The following is a 19,372-nucleotide window of genomic DNA, read 5'->3' as shown; positions in this document are numbered from 1 at the left end:
TTGAAGGCCGATATCATTTTATACTAAAAAAAAAATACAAAATAGCTTGTGTCATGTAAATAAACTTTTAAATAAGGAAGGGGCAGGTTCTTGACATTAAGTTAGATAATTACTGTATTGGAAACTATTAGAAATTAGAAAAACTGTTTTAAAAATTTCAAATCTTTTATTGTTACAAAGAATGTTCATATTATTCATGGGTTTTTGAAATTAAATAATGCAGGAAAATACATGAAAATCTAATAGATTCTTAAAATAACTCAGTTTGTATAATATGGTTGTAACACCGGTTTAAAAAATTATCGTCATTTCCATACAATCGAAGGCACATAATAGTTTTCATTACTTGAGTTTTTAATTTTCATATTGTGTTGTATATATGTATGTATATACATACATAATTATATAATGACATATGTACATAAAACATATTTACATGTTACTTGTCATACAAAATAAATAGTAAAAATATATTGTATATCTTTGTATATGTAAATTTATTATTTTTTGTATTTTAAATCAAACAGAAAAGATAAAATTCCTTCAAAATGTACTTAATGTTTTTATAGGAATTAAAAGAAAAATATAATTTACAAAGCGTAAAGATATGTAAAGCAAGAAATATTCCTACCATTTATTTTACTTTTTTTTTTATAAAAACAACTTCAAAAAATATCCGGACTTAAATGTTTACAGTTCCGTATCAGTATCAGCGAAAACAAATGACTTATAGGATCCCTTGTACAGGCCCTTTATCTCAGAAATGAATGAAGGTATCATACACTCAGGAGTCGGGCTTTTTAACACTTGAAAAATCAAAATCATAATCTATTATAATTACGATAATAGGCTGTTGTGAACTTAAGTATTTTTCATGTCCTTTTTTGACAATTTAGGTTTTTGCGGATAGTCGTTTTGGTAGAAAAATGTATATAACTTTTTAGTCACGTAATGATGTGACGCACAAACTGTATTTTCACATCAAACCCTAAGATTACTCGTCCGATTCACATATGTCCGGTTTGAGTTAAACCCAGTTTTACATTACCCTCCTAATTGGGTCTAACCTGTTTATAGTCCATTCTTATCTTGTATAATATTGTGTATACAAATGTATTACCAATTGAAAAATAACTATTATATACTACAGTCTATATACATATGTTACATTATGTAAAATAATATATAGGAAGCTGTCATTCTTTACAGTTACATCAATGAATCAAGTCTAGTTATGAAGTGGAGCGTCCGATGGCGAAAGTGTTACAGGTGTTTGAAAAATGTTCATTTCTGGGGCATGCATCTGACTGGGTCGCGTGCTATGAACATCCGACCAGTTGGTGGTGTGAGTCTCGATACCACTCGACCATCGACCAGTCGACTATCGAACCAGCTGGGTGCCGCTCGTCCTTAGGCCAACTCTCTATCGCTCACAATTATACCGAAGCGCCGTGCGTATGCGCATGATACTCAACAATCACCGCCATCGCTAATGGCTACAATCAAGTTATTTAAAAAAAAGTGCTTCGCGAAAACGCATGACATCTTAATATGTTTGCACAAACTGAGCGAAAGCGGTTTACTGAGCTGTGTTAACTTGTATGCCGTTCCAGTGTATGTGTTTTTCTTATGATGTGTTGCAATCAAATAAGTGTTGAAGTGTTGAAATCAGGTTTATGAGGATATCTGGTAACGTTCAAGCTACTGCAGGAATCAGCATACGTGCTTATGTAATCCTGAATCAGCGAAAACAAAAAGTGAGTAATCGTAAATACACGGAAATAAACGTGTTCAAGACAATGTGTGTCTGTGTTTTAATTCTTATACACAAACATATCAAAACGTATAACAGTAACGCAGTCTAACGGAATTTTACAACTGGGAATTATTAATGTTGCCAATCAATTTTTTGCACTCACTTGATACCTACGTAAGACCTGTCAAGTGGCAATAAATATAAAGCTCCTGATGTATTATTTTTAAAAGATCGTCTCTTATTAAAGAACTGTAATAAAAAGTTCATATGAAAACAAAAACAAGTAGAAGTAACGTTACATTATGTATCATATTTATGTAATAAAATTAATTATTCAATGAATTTATGTTTACTCAGAAAATGGTTGGTTGGTTGCATGGTTTACTTGAAAAATATCAGAGTAAGCAAGATTACTGTCCTTGTTTATACCGCCAATTCGTATTTTTCGGTTTTGATTACAGTGAAATATTTTAATTTACGAAACTACAAACAACTGTATACTTAGTATGAATAATATGTGCAAAAAAATATATTTTGTTCACATCCGACGAATAACAATAGTGAGAGGATATTTATTTTATATATTTGTATGAAACTAAGCGTTCAATCGAATACAAAAATAGATCTCATTAGCATAAACCATTAAATATATATTTTTTTTATTTGTGAATCGATTTATATCTGTGTTCGTTGTCAGATTAGTAAACATTAAATTTTCGGATCGTTTAGAGGTGGGAATGTTCGAGAATTTGTTTAGAAACACAAACTACAATGTGGTTTATATTCGATACTATTATTGTATTTAAGATTATTGATATATTAAGGAATACAGTGACATTTGATTAATAAAATCGATTTTTTTTAATCACACTACTTATATTATTTTCTATTCTATCAAACATACGATGTAAGTATGAAATAAACAAGACAGATTTTTGTATGTTCCTATTAATTTCGATGTTCTTGGCGTTTCTCCAGATTTCGAATATCGAACATGATATTTTGATAACAAATTAATATTGAAGTTTTTATTATGTGATTTTATATCCTTACAATTTGAATTTATTTTGTATAAAAACATTTTAGCATATCCGTTTGAGTACAAATAAAGGTTTCCGGGATTTGACTTATATATTTAAATTAATGATATTGTATTTACATAGTTTATGTTAAGTTCCCAAAGACTTGTATTCGTAAACATATTGTTTAAATATGTTTACTAGTGGTATTTATAAAATTTAAACGGCTAATGATAACTTTTCAATTTTATAATTAAGTAAAATATCTGAAATAGGAATTAATAAAATAATAGCTTAGGATTAAAGCAACAATATTTTTGAACACATATATATAATAAACATTAAAAAAAAACTATGCTTTTCGGACATATTACGTGATTTATTATAGGTATAATAATTTACGGCTCGTTTCGCTTACTTAACATCATAGTTTCATCAAAAATTTATTATTTTATTTTCAATTATTTAATCCACTCAAGTTGACTTATCAAATTGTTGCCATTGACAAAAAAATATGTTTTGTGACATATTTTTTTTCTATTCTATATAATTATTAAATAAATTTTAAAGGTCATAAGTAATTAAAATAACATAATTTTAAGGTATATTAATACTAAGTTTTTTATCTTTTAGTTTTTTTAATGCATTAATTATACATAACTAGTAATGCCAACTGAAATAGAAAAAGAAATACACATACAATCTCCTTACAAAGCAATATGAATCTTAATACTTAAGTTTATAGGATCCACGATTCATAGCAAAAAATCAATGGATATATAAAGCGAAATATTAAAAAATACAAATCAGTTTTTTATTCTGTATGCGCTCATAGACACAGATAAGATAAAACCAGGATACAAGTGATTGCATTCTATCTCGTCCGCTTCTTACTCCACGATATGGTGTGGGTCAGAAGCTATCAAACCGGAACAGTGTATTACCAAACTTTTTATTTATTATAATTAATTATTATGACATATATAATATATATATATACCTTTTATAAAGTAGTTAGAAGGAAAAACATCTCTAGTTACATTAGAATTTTACCGTTTTTTATTGCATTCAACGGTTTTATATGATGAGGTAATATATTTTGTCTCTTGTTATGTATAATTTAATAACAAGCATATTTCATTTTATGCTTATTATAAAGTAAAGATGTAGGTCCTATTATATTGTTATTGCACAAAACGTTTTTAGAAGCAGAAAACATTTAGACGAAGAAAAAGTATTATGCATATTTGAATCAAAAAAAAAAATTAAATCTTTTACTAACACATACATACGTATATCACAAACTGTGATAAGCGGTATATATGATTAAAATTTATAAGCATATGTAATAAGTTGGTTCATTGCTATAATTTTTATATCCCTTGTGTAATTGAATTTTTACATCAAAAGGAATATTGTAAGGACGAGATTAATATGGTTAAGTAAACAATAGAGGCATTAAATGGTTAGCATAATTTTCCTTTCATATTATAAAAGCCAATTACCTCTCGGAGACGTGATCCGTAAACGAGGCGGAATGTTACTTTCGCGTTTACAAAATTTATACATAGAAGTAGGTCTCGCGCTGGTTGCGACTGTTTTATTTTTACAATATTAGTTATGTTTTTAATAATTATGTTTGTGATCTTCTTGTTTAGTCTTATCAAAGATCTCAAGGAGTTTTCGTTGGTTTTATCGATGTGTATATTCCATGTTTTGTATTATTGGATATCTCGGAAATGGTTTTTATCTGATTTAATATTTGTAAATAATAATTTCGTACATATATATATTTCTTCAACATGATTTAGAAACAGATTCTTCTAGTAAAATTCTGAAATATTTTTTGCATATTCTCCTTTTAATAGTGTTTATTTCAATATCGGTATTAGATGGCAGCTGGGAACAAATTTTGCCGTAATATTAATTTTTTTTTTATTTTAAAGGTTCAATGAAAAAAAAAATTTTTATGTCGTTTACTATAAGCGACTAAATATGGGTTTTTCTAATGTGATTAATTTAAAGTTCAAAGCGTCATGGTGTGAAATTATTAATTTATTGGCATATAAATTTTTATTAAAGCCTTGTGGCTATATCATTTTGAGAAAAAAAATTCCACTATTCAAGCATCTATCAATAGGGCTACCAGTTTATAAGTAAACAACTATTATACAACTCCCATTATTTATTAATATCACGCCACTAGCAAAAATGCGAAAGTTTTTGTCTATGTGTGCAGGTGCAAATAACTGGACATATTTCGTGTATATTATGTTGTATAGTCTACGTTATACGAGGATATAACTAAGTAGGTTATAAATTAGTTATATTTTTGTTTAGATTTAAATTACAAAATGAAATCCGATAATTAGTAAAGTAATTTTAGTCACATAATGTTTTACAAGCCTAAAATCTATGAATAAGCATTCAGTTCAAAGAAACAAACTCCTAAGAAAGACAGTATAGTCTGCGCTGGCTGCTGACTGACACAATGTATTGCCTTAATAGTACGTGTCATTTCACACCATTGTAATTCAAGACCGCTCCATTGAAATGCTTATCTGAAAGTTGTGAATATACTACAACAAATAGTTTTTATTATGACTCATTTCAAGTAAATATATTAATGTTTTAAAACAACACAACCATTATCATAATAATTATCAACTCTCGATTATTCCGACGATGAAATAAAACAACAAAATATGTATGATTTATTTCGATTTTATACCATCTGGGTCACTGAGACGGAAAAATATACATATAATACTGAATATTGTCTTTAGAATTTTATTAATGGAATTATATAAGAAATACTAATAAAGACGTGACATTTGATTGCATGCAATTATGAAAATTCATAATCCAACATTTCTAGTTTCTCTTTGCTATCTCTGTCAGTCCGAGCGAACAGCGGCGTGGCGTAAAGGAAAACACGATTTGGCGGTAACCGGACCCGCGTCGGCTTGTTTCGGAACGCTTCGGGGGAAATCTAGAGTTATAGTTGTAAATCGTCGTAAGTGCAGTGAGTCGCGGCGCGAGGCGAGCATCGCGGTCGTTTGCCAGGAGAGGGTTCTTAGTTATAACGCGTAGGTGTATCCGTACGCCACTAGGCAGCCGGTCGCCGGCCGACGAGCACCTCGTTCTCGTCGTTTCATATATCTAGCCTCTGTAAACAAACCGCATGACAGAAACCTTTATTTATATCAATATGTATCATATCTGAGACGGTTTAATCGCGCCAACTGTCTGAACTGTGTGAAGCGCATATTCGGTGTCATCGAAATCTAGACAACCGACGGCTGAGAATTGAGTGAAGTTGCAATAATCATGCCAGGTTAGGCGTATTTTGGAGTGAGGTGTTCAAGTGAAAGGAGCTTGATATTGCGGTTCTTGTATGTGATACAGTCGTTACTCTTGTTTTTCGTCTGTGGTGATCATTGAGTGAAACGTTTTGTACCAAGTGACTGATGTTTGAACAGTGAGACGATATATCGGTGGCGAATAAGGAGCTGTTTTCTCTCAACTTGTGAATGAATATCTAAAATAGGTAAAGATGATGTTCTTTAAAAATATATTAAAGTGATTATTATTCAACAGTTTAATTATTCACTCATATGCTGTTATTATATCTTTTGATCGTACTAAATAAAAGTTGTTGTCGTGATGATTTAATAATATTCGTTTCTTAAGGAAAAGCTGAAAACTTGAACTGAGACTTCGCAAGTGATAGAAAGCATTGTAAATAATTTTTTTTTGATACAAAATAACCGAGCTAACTCACGAATTATTTAATTCAACTTAAAAACAGATTTTACTTGCTGACTAACTAATAAACGTATACACTTTTTTTATTCAATACAATATATTTATCGTTATTCTAACAAAAGTGAGAACTAACTAATAATTGAAGTGACTAATATTAAATTGCTAGCCTCAAATCGGTAGAATTTTATCAGTCGAGCTGGTCAGGTGTGATTTGTTATCAGATAAATACAATAAACAATTAATTGACCGACTTCAAAAACACATGGATCTCTATTTACCTATATTCTATGTTATTTTTATTTATTATAGTTTGTTGGCAATTTTTTTCGTATAAATTTTAGTTACGGCGAAGATGTAAGTTACAACCTTACTAAGATACTTCTCATGTAATTCACGAATCTAAATACGACTCCAATAATGTATACGTAGCGGTAAAATTTTGGATTAATAAGAGGAGAAATATTGAAGTGGTTTTCATTTCAAAACTGTACTCGCAATAATGTCGACCATTATGTTATAATAAACTTCATAGATAAATATCAATAGAATATTTAATACAAAATAATTTTAATATATCATGTATGAAACTGAATATCATTTATGGATAGATATTTTTCTTAAGCCTGCATAAGTGATTATTTACTTTATACTTATGCGAGCTTGCATAAAAAAGGCAAATATTTTGATACGCTCAACAACTATCTTCGGCTGTAGTGTGCCAAGTTGACCTAGACCTTACCGATAAAATACAAAGTTTAATAGGACTTTTCTAATTAAATTCAGTACTTAATTATAAAGTTGACGACAATATGCTCAAAATAACTTGTATTCTATAAATACGTAACGTTACTGATCTTTTAAAGTATAAATTCATATTTTTTATTGAGCTGTTGTAAAAGGTTCTGCTTTGTTACGGAGAGGTTGTTTTTTTTTTGGTTTGGACACAGGTACGTTCTAATTATTTCTGGAATTACTTAAGCTAAAAATGGATATTATACAATTTCTATTCATTGAAGAAGATTCGTTTTATAGATTATTGTTGATTAAGATAAACATTTTATCTCTGACTTCTATAACGTTCAGTCTTATATCAATATTTTCAACTCTTCTTACTTTATCTGCCCGACTTAAATTAATCAATTTATTAAAGGTGCTCTTATTTGACGTCTGTAATAAATTTAGATTTAAAAAAATATATGTATTAAAAATTATCGCGATTTTTCTCTCGCCGCTAAACTTTATTTTTATCTTCAAACGAACTCGTCACCAATGCTAAACTAACTATGCACAATATATCCAAATCGGTTAACCCGTTTTCCAGTTAAGAGCTAACATTCCTGCACATATTTACTATGTATACCTACCTACACATGTTAAAAACCTAACTTTCCTTTTTTAGCGTCACTTGAGTCGGAGGTAAAGATAAATTCTATTTAGGCACAATAAATTACCGCTATGAAATATAATTTTGTCTAAAAATATTTACGATACAATATTGACGTTAATAAAAAAAAATACCAAATACCCATAAAAAAAAAAATTAAATGAAATAAAGTTATATGAACAACACTAGAGGTAATAAAAGGCGGAGATATCTGAATATAAATTTTAAATTACTGCAAAGGATTTTAAATTCTATTTATAAATACATCAAGGCAGCAATTACAGCTCGCATCTTTACTTTCATCTTCAGTGAACATATGGACGTACAATTATTGAAGTCAAGCACTCATTCGTGTACTTTAGTGAGACCCTCAAAGACAGTTGATAACGTGGTTCCTTAAAGGGTATAAAAAATTCGTTAAAGGTGTAAAGACTCCCCTTACCGGTCAATCTTGTTCAATATGTCACCTACAATGCTATGAAAGGTAATTTTCAGCTAAACACTACTAGCTATCATTAATTAAACTAGCACTTTATTCCCTGATGATTAATTCTTACCATGTATCTCTCATTTCATGCCAATATCGCAGTGTTTGAAGCGTCTTAAATTTACGACATTTACAATGCTTACTAATACTTATTCTAAATTCTAACATTGGTTTTCTTACGTTACTTGATTTAGTAAATATTTTAGATATTGTGAAAGAAGTAATTTAAACACTTCTTTATATCTAATAGAATTGTTTAAACAATAATTTATTTTAATGTCACGGAAATTTATAATATTCTGTGAAATATCTCTATGACTTTGTTCTTTAATAAATAAAGAGGTAGTTAATGATAATTAAATCATTCGTTAGTCGACAGTATGGCGTTAAGGACAAAGGCTAGTTGAAGGACACTGTATTGAAGAAAAATTTTTTTTTTATATGCAAGATTTTTTTTCCTAATTGATGGGAAATTATGATGCCTGAAACTACTCTTGCCTAACAATTCGTAAACGGTCAATGTAAATTTGTTTTATTTAAATTCGATTGAATATGATTATCGCTTAGGAATCTAGAAGATCTCATAACATTTTCGTCAGGTTCATAAAAAAAAAAAAATTTTCGAAATATACATATGTATAATTTCTTTGGGCTAAACTTTTAATAAAAATAAACGATCTATCATTAGTCCTTAACGTCGTATCACACGCATGGGGATAGAGACTACGGTCTCTCAAATATACAGATCTTGTACATAAAACTAGGCATCTCGGTCCGCGACGAATGATATTGAATATAAACTATATAAATATATAAAATTGAATGTCAAAAGGTTACCAAAAAAATATCCAAACAAATTTATAGCGAACATAAAACGTAAATAAAGGATAGCATTAATAATATGAAAATCGAATTATAAAAAAAAATATATCCGGCGCCCAACATTTAAAAACAGACTTTTATAATATGTTATTACATAATACATTATTACATAATAATATGTTATTACAGTATTATAAATTACAAGGAAAAAAGAAATTATATGTATCGCCAATGACATGCGCTGTCGGAATTTTGTCTAAATAAAAAATTTAAAGCCAAAAGCCAGAAGTAAAAAATTTAAAGCCAGAATCCATTACATCTTTTGTAGTGGCAAAGATTCATGGTAGTCGAATTTTGTCGTTTGCAGATATGGTCCAATTTCTAAAAGGAATATAAAAGATAAAGTTAGCAAACATCTGTCTTGAAATATCTGGTCCATTGTTGTCATTACGCAGCAGTGAGCTAGATTAATTGATTCTCGGTTGTTGAAGGGCTACATTTGAGGCAATCATTAACAATATATATCTGTGCTTATCGTCTAACCAGATATTGGGAATCTGTAGTGTGTGACCAACACTAATTCATCTAACTATCATCAATGTGTTATTCTGAAACAATCTAGTCTTAGGATAGGATTTTGCAGGCTTAAACTAGTTATAATCCTTGTGATGGACGTAGCAAATGATTGAACAATATCCAGTCTTAATAACAAGTTAAGGACCATTATGCATTATCTTGTTGTTTTGACAGAACTGTTTTATAATGTGAGGCAGCTTTCAATGCTTATTTTGTGGTGTGATTCCTACTTATCGATCTTCTTTTCTTTACCGCTGTGAATTCAATGTAATGTATTCGCCGATCACACTAAAGCCTGCAGCTACCCCTGATGTGGTTTTCAATGGAACTCTACACGCCAATGATTTCCTTTTAATTCTTGATTCCGAAATATTTCCTCCGGGGTTTGGCTTGCATTTCCAAATTTCCCCTGCGAAACAAGAATAAACAAACTGAGCTCTCTTCAACAATAACGGCCATACGGCAGTTAAATATTCGGAAATTAAAAATACAATTACGCAATCCTAAATTAGAAATATATATATAGATTTGAAAAATACGACTCAAATTGAGATCCAACAAATCAAATTCATTTAATGAAATAAAATTATTAAAATGGAACTTTAGTAGGTGGAGTTAAAACAATTAAATTTGCTTTTTCTTTTTTTATACATATGTACCTTTCCTTTCAGTTTTAAATCTTGTAAAATAACTTTCAATATTGTGGCATTAACTAATTAATACACCGACACATACTGTTAATTTCCTTAATATATTTTTTTATTGATTGTCTCAATGCCATCTTAAAGTAATTGTAAGATATATTATTTTTATCAGACGTACCCAATAATGTATAAAATTGATTCGAACGAACAAAACGCCGTTCTCATTTTATCTTTCAATGAGTAGGTAGGTACATTAATTTTTTTTTTTTATTTCGTTGTTTTGTCACAACTTTTATACACATTTATTCCTTTCAATCTGAATCTTGGCTCTGTTTAGACCAAACTAATTGAATTAGAGCACAAATTATACAATTTGTGTACTTTTATTTTTTGCTACATCTTAACATATTATCGTGAACTTACTTAATATGTAACATTAACAGCATCGTTCTAAAATCGACAGAAAAAAAAAATTGTTGCCTTGAAGTACGATGACTTGACTTTTTTTTTTATTCAGGTAAATAAAGTAATTTGTAACTATATTAAAATTGAGAAACTTCGCTTCATTTTGGTTTATCAAATATTATTTCTTTGATTATAACAAGCTTATGGTAAAGGATTTTAAACAATCACAGCACTATGACGCACAATGTTTTTTTGTTAACTCAATTAATAACTTGCCAGTGCTGTTGTCTTGTATCTATTGCCTGTTGTTAAGTCATGTAATAATAAGGTATATTTCTTAATGTTAATATAACTTATTTTTGACGACAAAAAAGAAGTTTCTATATTTAAATTCTTTTCGTATATTCAGGTTTCGGTTAGGATTTTTGAATTATTTTTGTATACGATAGATTTAATTGCCAATTTTGTTTTGAGTAAATTTTCTAAAAACCCAATTCTGCATCCGGAGTATCTCTTCTAAAACCAACACGAACGATGTTACATTTTGCAAGAATAAAGATCCGTTTGTTTGAAATTCTAAAAGTTTTCAATGTTTTTTGTTGTTTAACTCAAATGTTATCCTAATGGCTTAAAAAACTTAACATTTAATAATATTTTTTTAACTAAAACTTCTGTGTTTAATATTTTTCGACATGATTTCAAGATACGAAAGGTATATTTTGCAACCCAGATTTATTTCCTTTATACAAAGTAAAAGTTGTTAAAACCAACAACTTAGCACCGTCCATTTAAATGTTTTCGGTATATTGGCTATAGGAAATCTAAATATAACATTCATAATGAAAGTCTTTGGAACTTTCCTTATTTAGGTTATCGGAATCTCGCACTAACAACACTAAATCATCAAAATGCTTCTAAATATAGATTTTAATTAAATCGAAATGTTAAATTTACAATCAGGTTCAGTGGAACTTTGCCCTCGTCTTAATATTAAGGTCGTTCCTTAGATTTGAACAAAATACATTTATAACAAACGCCCACATAAGGTATTCGTTTAACTTTCGACGCTTTAGCGACGACTGCTGCTCGTGAAGTGTCACTATTGACGTTTTGGAATTTAATCTCATGGCACGGGATTGGATTTTATTCAAAGAAAACCGATTCGTATAATAAAAATTTTCTTATAAAAATAGTATCGCAATACGGAAGTTTCTACGGTGCTGACACTTTTCAATTATTTTTTTATTCCTATGAGTAAAGAAATATGGAGAGCAGCTATTGTTTGTACACTTTTATTCTGCCCACGCACAACACTACGTGTGTCATTTGTACAATTAAAGATGCATTATGTTATGTTATACACGTTCTAGAATTAAAGATGACAACCACAATACATATAATTGAAGTTTAGTTACGGAAATAAATATCCCTACCGTGTCGACTACGAGTAATCTTTTATATCAAATTAATTATCTTTTCCTCTTAATTTTATCGATATCATTGAAACGACATGTAAATTCCCGTCTACGTTGCCGTAAGAATTTGGCGTCAACTAATTTGATATCGATTAAAAGAATTATGTATACGATTGTGGTAATCTAGAATTCTCTTTAACTAACGGTATTTATGCATAATATTCAATATCTTATATTATCAATAGAAACGTATCAATTATTATCTAAATATAATGATAAATAAGCTAATAATCCTACATGTTTTATTTATGGGTATATATTTTTTTATACTATAGGTATGCAATGTATTTTTTCCAAGAGGAAGTGATAAATCATTTCTGTAGTTTTTACGTGGGTGACGAACAATTTGCATTTACAGTATTAGGGTAATTTGTTTTAAGTATTGAGATGTTAATTCAATAAAAAATATCGCTATAAAAAGACCATGATTAGTGATTAACGTTCAGCTATATATCTACTACTACGTATTTTATTCATAGTAATGTTTATAAAGAAAACAATATATATTTAATTTTAGAAAAGAATCGTTATATTGCCTTCTTCCTTGATTTCATAATTGTGTTTGTTAAAATTAATAAAAACTCTTAATTCCCATAACTCATTCAAGAGAATCGACGCAATGGTACGAAATTTCTGGAAGCTTTTAAAAATTTCATCTCAAACCCTTTTTAGTATAAACAGATGCTCATTGCGCCGTCAAGATACTGTTTTTATAAATATTCTAATTCCGTTAAAACGATAATTTTGTCTTTATTGGCTTAAAAAGTATATAAATTAGCCTTCCTTTAAAATCATTAAGAAGACAGTCCACTGATTATAAAACATAGATATGATAAATTTAATTGTATGCTGTATGTAAGTCACGGATTTTAAGAATCTTTATGCTAAGTGATATTCAGCTGACGTATGATACGTAATGTGGACGTTATTAGTGAGATAAACCCGCTTATATTTATTAACGAAAACTAATTTACGTATAATTTTTGTTATGTAATGTAATTATTATGTATTTTTAACATTTATTCAAGCAATTTTTTTTTTTCACAATAAAACAAGTTCCTTTATCCTATTCCAACTCACGTCGTAGGAAAGTTAATAACATGGTACATCACAATGAATTCACTATTATATGTAAATTGATAAAAATAGGTACATTAAAAGAAACAAGCAATCTCGTTTATAATATATTAAGGACATTAAAAACTCATTTGAGTTTAAATTGAAAATACTTTAAATATTAATTGTTGATATTTTACAATCGCCATTATGCTGTTCTCGTCGGAATAACGTCAGTTTGCATAGTAACCTTCAAATTATCGAACAGTTTGTATCAATTAGTACTAATCGATATCATTCCGTCTCTGTTTTGACTTGAATGAACAATGCCGATCGACGAGCTCAAAATATCATTGACTAATTCATAATTTCACCTTTATCACAATGCTATAAGAACTATTCTGTTGGTAAATTATTCTTGGGTACCATCTTGTGCTAGTAAATAAACATCCAGGTCACGGATTCCTCGTACACCGGCCACATAATATGCAATTTAAAGAACCGGTCATTAAGAGCTGCGCCCGCGCATTTAGGACGTGCCTAGAGTATGACTCTTATGATGTACGTACATTTTATTACAAAATTTTAATTTTTTTTTTTTTGTATATGAAAGATTCATTAAAATTTGTTTACTGAACAATATGTACTTTTTGCATGACATGCCTGTATTAACATAGGATTGCAATATGACGCGTGTAATTTTGAATCCGTCCTTGTTACGAACATATTTATATGAATTGCTGTAATTATTCAGCGCTAATAAAATCGATACTGAATATCAATTTATATGGAAATTCAATGTTCCTTTAATAAGTAGGTAGGTTATTTTAATCTTCATTCGATATACGTATGTCTTCCGTTCTGAAGTGACTCTATTTTATAATGTGATAAAAATATTATGGCCTCATATTATACTGGTTATTTTCTCGATACCTTTTATCATAAAGGCAATCAGGTGAAGTAAAGTTGCTATGCATATATATTATAAGATGTATATATTACGTTTTCTACAACTCTATAATTTGATAATGTTTATTTCTTCAGAGTTCCGTCTAAGGTTAATGCTAATCGGTTCCGTCTAGTCTTTAGAAGAATATAATAAAATACTTAATCTTTAATATCGTAAACGAAAAAAAAAAACATTTAAATAACTTGTTGATTATGAAATAAAAATAAAAATTGTTTGTATTTTCTCTTAAATATTATTACGATTGTTCAGACAATGTAAGTTGACCAAACCTTTGTCTTGAGGTCCTCTAAACGTTCATCAAAACAAAAGTACTCTGATTCGCTGAACACTGTACAACCTTACAGATTGTTTTAGAGTACAAACCCAGTCTCCGTAACGCCCGATAATATCTTATGCTTTATGAACGCAAAGCTTAATCCCATTTTCTTTTACAATTTCCTTTTGATCAGTACACTTACCACGAGTTTTAATTAAAAGTAAACGCAAATAGTCTCCAGTTTTTGGAGTGCGAAGATTTATGCATGAAAATTTGAAATTCGTTGGAAAGGTTGGTTCATTCATTTCGTTTTGGTCTCCCAAAACATAAGGAACAGTTCCAATCGAAAACTTTTACGATCAGCGTAATAGTTTGAAAAAAAAAACGCAAATAATATGGCAATTTTAAAAATATATAAATTGCAATAATACAGCAGGAAAAAAACGTTTACACGTGCTCCATACATAGGTACGTTTATATCATGACGAATTAAAAGTATAAAAGAAGCGTTTATTTTCTGCTTTTTTTGGTTAACCATTAATTGTTTTAAAAAAACATTTTAAGTGTTCCCCATTAATGTGTTAAAATCAAAACACATTCAACATGATTAATATCATATGGAAGTTAAAATAAAAGAGTAACAAAAAAGGCGTAGTCGGATATCAACATTGTTTCGTGAACTAGTGTCTGTACCAGACAATTATGAATGTTAAATTCATTTTTATCTCTCATGAATTGTAATTTAATGTAAGCTTTTTATGAATTTTAGAGTCTTGATAATTATTCTCAGATTGTTCGTGGCCTTGGTTATGAATTCATATATATTTTTTTTTATTACAATTATTTGCTAACTTAAACAGAGACGCACCGGTTTTGGCTCATGCTACGTAGAATATAGGATAATAATTAATGAGAATTGATCAGACATTTTTTGATCATTTGAACATACAAACGTAACCTATGTTTCTTTATACGTTATTTTATTAAAATAACTACAGACGATTTACAATTTATTGAGGCGATTGAAGTGTTACTTGGACTGTAATGTTCTTATTATTTTTCTTCTCACATAAACACTTGCACTTACTTATCTTTCAAAGCATACCTTAAGTCATATTAAGATTGAATCGCGATACATTCCGAGGTTTATTAAGACGTATTCATTAACATTGTAATAAAACTCATTAAACCACGCCACAAAAGAGGTTTTTTATCACTATCAAAACTACTTCATCTGATTCTATACTAGCTGAACATGAGTTGGCGAATAAAACATTTATTTTTCATCTTATTTAACTTTGAACATCTCATTCTGTTAAAAGGCGGGTTAAGATGAAAGCTGTCGAGGTCAAAACATTGCTTTTATTTTTTAATATTCTATAGTCCATAGAACTATTTAATACTTAATTCACGTATATATTTAGAATTTAATTTACAAATGTAAACACTTAAAACTATAAATTATTTAAGTACTTATTACTTTTGAAGGCAATATTATATTTTTTTTATTTTGAAGTGGAAGCAAAAGGAAATATATATTAAGGAAAAAATATTAAGTATACATTAACAAATAGAGTAGAAGTTTTCTAATTAGCTTATATTGGCTTGAACAAATACTACTGCGTCAAGATTACAGTATATTATTTTAAATTTAGTTAATATTAGAAGACTGTTCGAAATTCGAATTATATAAATATTGTAATTCTTCCATAATAACTTTTTATTCAAAAAATTCTTAACGTTTTAAATTATTCTGGATTGATCTTATTACTAATAGATTCTTAGTAATATTATAAAATATATTTATATGCTTATTATTTTCTTAATTATTATACTTAAAACATTTAAGTGTTGATTTTTATCAAATGTAGATTATTTAGCTTGACGCATTTTTTAAACTCAATCGCAGATACGAATTTGGCTTTAGAAAATTGAGACGATCTATATTTTTGGGTATTTACCATAAAAATGGAAAGCCACAAGAAATATTTCAAACTTTATTTATAAATACTATATATACAATTTAAAAAAAAAAAAACTTATTCTTCAACTTTAAAGTCATACTTAGACTATTTTTATTGAATACATCTATAGTAGTGAACTAAACGCATTGTTTAGTGTTAGTGACTTTCATACAGCAGTGACGTACAAACATTCTAATAATAACTTATATACGTTATATTTAATTGATTTTGTATAATATTGGTTTAATTTATTTACCAAGAACCGAATGCTAGTGTTGGATAACTCCCCTTTTATAAGTGAACTAAATTTAGTCAGCAGAATTGAGAACACTGTAACTGAGACGGTTTCTGACGAGTGAGAAAGTCAGAATATTGATTTCTAATTAACAAACGTGTAGCTATTTATAAATATTATACAACGAAAAATTTTGGCCATTGTAAAGAGGATTATGTTTTTAACTTGTATGTGTGTGTCCTGTTACCTCGTAACTGGTAACTGATAAACAAGTTAAGTGTTCTGGACATATCGTAACAAATATTTTAGGTGTAATTGGTTATAATTATATAAATGTATTGCATTAACATGACATACATTTAAAATAATTGATTTGAATAATTTCATATTATTTAACTAGTTAACTCGTTTTAAACATTCGTTTTTTAAAAACGTAACAAAAATAAGGGAGGAAAAAATATATACGGTTAAAATCGTGATCCGATTATTTATATATTTCAATAAATATTCCTTACTAAGAAAAGTTTGGAAATGTTTCAAAAATATTTATTTCATCCTAAAATGTCGGTAAAAGGTATAAAGGCGTCAGGTAATTTCAGTCCATAATTTATATGACTGTAAATAAATGTATAAATAAAATAACTCGTAACTTCTGTGTAGATCTAGAACATTTATTAAGTTTAACAATTAACGGGTTTCGGTAAAAAAAATATACTATTAACCCAATAGATTAAAATGTCTATAACATTAAAAACATGCTTGGAATTATTCTTCTTGACTTTTTTTAGTTGTCAATTGTACTGTATTTTCAAATATTTCCTAACTTTTAGTACGTGGGTAACACTGAAAATGTTTAGAACGAGCCAGTTAAAAACCTTGTTTATGAATTTTTTTTTTAAATTCAATTTTAGAACTCTTTGGTAACCTTATGTAGTAAATTGCATTATGACTTTCGTTGTGGCCTTCCTCAACAACAAAGGTATTATAGTTTGAGATTAGCATTTCTCAATGAAGCCCCATCTCGTACCACTATTTACAATTTTTTTTAACGAGTTTAAACGTGAACGTAGCAATTTCAATAATGATCCGCGTGAGGGGCGTCCTTTAACAGACCCTACTGAAGATTACATTAGTGCTGTGTGACGCACGATAGGGTAAGATAAGAGAGTGACCTATCAGCAGATACGGGCATTGGTATGAGTCAAGTTCGAACAATATGTGCGTGTAGCACATTCAGGCTTCAGGAAGCTTTGTACCAGATGGATTCCCCATACTTTATATGTCACAAGTGTTGAAAGCTGCATTTATTGCTACAAACCCCGAAACCAAAAGACAATCAGCTCAGTGGGTATTTCCTATCGAGAATCGGCCTACTAAGGTAAAGAAGGAAGAAGTCAAAGAAAAAAGATTGCTTCATTATTGGGTCGGAAACGTTATTTCGCGACAATAGGGGATATTTATGTTTTTTCTTGTTTTAAATGAATAGTTCACTATTTTATAACGTAGAAAAAAATATAAATAGTCTTAAAATACTCTAGATATTTTTAAAAATGGAATTTAAAACATTGAAAAAATTTTTGCAGTTGAAACGCCGTCATTTTGCGCGCGCTTTGCGTGACATCACACGACACATCCAGTGGGTCTTTACTGTGAACTTTTCAGTTACTTCGTACATATTTACAGTTTTAATAACTTTAAAACCATGGAAGAAGTCAAAAAATTATCTTATAAGTATTGTATAGTACCAAAGTGCACAAATACTACTTGAAAAACACCCGACAAAGTGTTTTTTCGTATTTAAAGTGATGTGAAAATACGAAAACGGTGGTGTAAGGTAATGAGAATGGATAATATATCACGCATGTGAAAATTATTTTAACGTTAGTATACTTCATTTATTACCGTAAGCTTGTGAGTTAGTAAAAAGTAAGTTTTGCATTACCTATTGAACATTGGAAAATTCGGTTTAAAATTAACCTAACGTTTAAGAAATGTTCAGTAGCTTTAACTTTCTATAAAAACTTTATTTTTATGCTAAATTTTTATGCTTTAACAACACATATATCTTCATTTCGTTTTACTCGGAGGTATCCAACTGCTGAATGACCATAAGATTTTCGTTTAGACCTGAAATAGACCAGTACTCTTAAACACTCAAAGAAAACAGTCCACGTAAATCAGAGTATCACATAAACATTAAATCTTTACATATTTATCTCAGATATACAAGAAGTCGTTTTTCATTTTCTAAATACTTTCAGTGTTACCTAGGTACGTGACAGTCACTTAATGTTTGCTTTTGAATTGACGAAAAAGGATTTCCAGAAATGTGGAATTCAAAAGATAAAAAAATATGTGATTCTAAAAATAAAACTTATCAGAGAAACAACCAAATTGCAACAACAATTAAAGAATAACTAAAGTTTTATTAAACTTAAAAACCAATAGCCATTAGTTTAATTTCATTTATCGATAATAGTGGCACGCGTAAAAGAGAATTGAGTAATCATAGACAAATAATGGCTTCAATCATTTTGGAAAAGATCTGACACTCA

General features: G+C 29.0%; 2 protein-coding genes across 5 annotated transcripts in view; both read left to right on the top strand.

Annotated features, from left to right (window-relative positions):
• LOC116767187 (partitioning defective 3 homolog) overlaps window positions 1-1,340 on the top strand; it is a 41,046-nt gene extending 39,706 nt beyond the window's left edge. The window contains exon 22 of one of the 2 annotated variants that reach the window (XR_009753568.1): window positions 1,210-1,335. The gene's annotated coding sequence lies outside the window, so the exon portion shown is untranslated. Of the gene's footprint in view, window positions 1-1,209 lie in introns of both variants that reach the window. The other variant, XM_061527177.1, reaches the window with a different exon arrangement.
• Window positions 1,341-1,397: 57 nt separating this feature from the next.
• Window positions 1,398-19,372, top strand: part of LOC116767590 (diacylglycerol lipase-beta) — a 35,974-nt gene continuing 17,999 nt past the window's right edge. For 2 of the 3 annotated variants that reach the window (XM_032657984.2, XM_032657983.2), the window contains exon 1: window positions 5,814-6,325. The gene's annotated coding sequence lies outside the window, so the exon portion shown is untranslated. Of the gene's footprint in view, window positions 1,758-5,813; window positions 6,326-19,372 lie in introns of those variants that run through there. The other variant, XM_061527180.1, reaches the window with a different exon arrangement.

Source organism: Danaus plexippus (assembly GCF_018135715.1).
Source record: "Danaus plexippus chromosome 9 unlocalized genomic scaffold, MEX_DaPlex mxdp_24, whole genome shotgun sequence".
Lineage (NCBI taxonomy): Eukaryota > Metazoa > Arthropoda > Insecta > Lepidoptera > Nymphalidae > Danaus > Danaus plexippus.
The sequence above is the reverse complement of the archived record's forward strand: the minus strand, read 5'-3'. Positions and strand labels throughout refer to the sequence as shown.